General features: G+C 35.1%; 1 protein-coding gene and 1 long non-coding RNA gene across 2 annotated transcripts in view; both read right to left on the minus strand.

Annotated features, from left to right (window-relative positions):
- The window catches only part of LOC102211890 (intelectin-like), a 27,234-nt gene that overhangs the window by 2,724 nt on the left and 21,479 nt on the right, over positions 1 to 3,031 (minus strand). The window lies entirely within an intron of this gene.
- LOC102215858 (uncharacterized) lies at positions 523 to 1,520 on the minus strand. The gene is made up of 3 exons (XR_001290479.1): positions 1,437 to 1,520; positions 729 to 851; positions 523 to 615 (listed from the first exon to the last, which is right to left on the minus strand). It is a non-coding gene; the product is annotated as an uncharacterized LOC102215858 (long non-coding RNA).

The raw sequence follows: 3,031 nt of genomic DNA on the forward strand, positions 1-3,031 counted from the left end.
ACTTCTGGCCCAGTTAACTTCTTTTGCATCATAAATTGCTCCATTTTGCTTTTCAAATATTTTGCTTTTCTTTTCAAATAGAATTTTTGTGACATCCCACGCCCACCTGCACCGAACCAATTCAGTGACATAAGCTGGAACTGTAGCTTATAACCAGCTAAAATATACTTTAATTTCAAAAGTGTTTGACACTAAAGTGAATGTTTTTTCCTATGGTAAATATTTTATCTATGATATTAATTGGTGTTTAATACTGTTATTTACATCATGGTTAAGATTCACAATCAGACGATAAACCAAGGAATTTAATTGTTGCTTCTTCTTGTTGTATCCTGTGAGCATTTCTGTCTAAACAATTCATCTGGCAAGAAACTGATGAGTTTCCAACAAACTAACCACAGCAGTGTGTTGCATTTTATGATCTCACAATCAGTTTTAAGTAAATTAAGTAAAGTGCTTCAGTTAATGTTACTTTCCAGCACTGTTTTTACCACCACGGCTGATTTTACCTTAAAGTCATCAGCAGTGGCGCTCTCTACTGTTCCAAAGGTGTTTCTGTTGGACCAGTTCCCTGGTACAGCATGCCATTAGCTGTGGTGAGGTAGTACACCCCATCTGGAAACAAAGTATTAAGAAAACATAGTTTCATTTTAAGAGGGTAGAAATATCCTGAATGTTGCCCGTTAAATAATTATGACTTGTGATTTGTGTGATTGTATTGTCCTCACCTTCATATTCACCATATCGGTCCTTGATCTCTTTACAGCTTCTTGCAATATAAGTGAATCTGTTCCTGAGTTTCTTCAGCTGTTCAAAGTCTTCTGTCTCACGTGTGGTTTCTGTGCATTTCGCTGAAAACAAAGTCAAGAAAATGTAAGAAAGTACACATGTAAAGCAATCTGGAGATTTGCAGTTGTGTGAAAAATATAATAGAAAACAATTTGGTCCTTTAAGTTAGGTTCATACTACTTCAGATAAACAACAACACATATTATAACATGTCTGCGTCGGAGTGTGGCTTGTGGCTCAGCTGCAGCGGAGGGGTGGAGCAATGGGTTCAGGGTGTGGTGTCAGTTGAGGCTGACTCACATACCTGACCTCCATCATCTGATCATGTCTCCCCTTTTGAGGATGTTGCCGGGACCAGGGAGCGAGCCGTGTGTGGTGCTGAGCCAAGAAGGCAACTGGAAAGCTGAGCAGTGAAAAGCGCACAACATCTTTTTTCCCACATGGAAAAAAGTGACATGGTGTAAGATGTTTTGAGTTGTTGTTCATCTGAGGTTGTATTTACCTCATTTTAAGACCTGCTAAGGATCGATTATTTTATTATGTCCTGATAGGTGATAAGTGTCAGATGGTGTATTTTCTTGTCGCTACGTGTATGTGTGCTGTATCACTGAAAGCTAATAGAAATGGTTGAAACGTTTTCATATTACCTATTTGTGAAGAAGTAAAATCTGCAAAGGATACTTGTTCCAAAAATACCAGACTCACAAAAAGCAAAATTATGCGATGTAACATCTCTGTGGGTGAAAAAAATACATATTAGGTGCTTGATGATAAATGTTATCTGACACAACACATCAAAATATGGAAGCTGGTTTCCACCTCTGGGGAAAAAAGGCATCCATATGTCAAAATTTCAGGTTATTATCTCAAAAGTCAGTATTATTTTTTTGAGTTTTGACAAATATGTAGAAATATTTACTTTCTTTCCTGAACAGAAACATTTTTTTACTGCTTGGATGTTTATGTTTAATTTCTAACATCTCAGAGAAGTCTAGTGTTCTCAAAACTGGGTGTAAAACATGAATTCAGCAGGAATTTGTCTGATAAATAAAAACATGATTTTTCATTTTTAACAAATTTGAGGCATTTTTTAAATATTTGTGTGTTCTTCTAGTTAACGATAGACGGTCTAATAAATTTATTACGCTCTGCATCTCAAAATTTGAACTCACTAGCTCAAATGTCTGAGAAAATAACTTGAATTTTCTGCTGAACTTAAGTCAAAACTTCAAGATAAATTATTTTTAAAATATTTCTGCATGGCAGCAAAAAAAGTGAAATGACTAAATGAACTAAATAAATAAAAGAGTTTAGTTAATTCATCTCCACCTCAAGAAACCTAAGTTTAAAAAAAACAAATAGTAATAATGCGTGTGCTTGTTTTATTCACCTTTGTTTGTTTGAATACGTCTTGAAGATTATGAAGCTCATTTCTTAAGAAAGAAGAAAGGAAATTAATAATTCTTGGTCAAGAATAACTAATTTATTTTATTATTTTTTTTGTTGTATTTTAGTGCTAGTTATGTTTTAGCTTCTTCGGTTCTTGTTATTCATGTCCTGCTTTATTTTCCTCTGGAGTCTTATGTGTAGTTTTACTTCCTCCCATGTCTGATTGTTTTTATTGCCTGGGTCTAGTTTGGCCCATGTGTATCTGCTTGCTCTGATTGGCCTTCGGTGTGAATATTTAGAGCCCTGTCTTTCCTGTTTTCATCACCAAAGTCTTTCCTCTTCTCGTCTATGCTGCCTCTGGTGTTCTTGGAATTTTTAGTTTTCCTCAGCTTGTGGATTTTTTGGACTTGTGCAATTGAGCTGAATAAGTTCCTTTTTTTTTTGCTTGCTTGGACCTTGCTATATAAGCCTTGAATATATAAGCATAAAAAATTATGTTCAAATCAACTTCAATTCAAATCATGAAAATTTCAAGCGCCACCAGTGATCATGAATAAAAAAAAGAAAGAAAATAAACTAAATGCTCTTTCACCATTATCACCAGGTACTATGGGTCGTGAAGTGGGGTACACTCCGGACAGACTGCCAATCTGACACAATAAACTACATGTATTTTTTTAAAACAGAAATTAGTTTAAAACCCGTGGGTTTTTTTTCCCCTGAAGAGATTTTACATGAAAATTCACAGCAGGACAATGAGGTTCAACGTGATTGATAGAGAATTGCTCTATATGTTTATAAAAGCAACAAAGAAAGATACTCACAGTCAGTGAAGCTGACAATGCTCTTAAAA

Source organism: Pundamilia nyererei, unplaced genomic scaffold (genome assembly GCF_000239375.1).
Source record: "Pundamilia nyererei isolate P.nyererei 1_Seehausen unplaced genomic scaffold, PunNye1.0 scaffold00107, whole genome shotgun sequence".
Taxonomy (NCBI): domain Eukaryota; kingdom Metazoa; phylum Chordata; class Actinopteri; order Cichliformes; family Cichlidae; genus Pundamilia; species Pundamilia nyererei.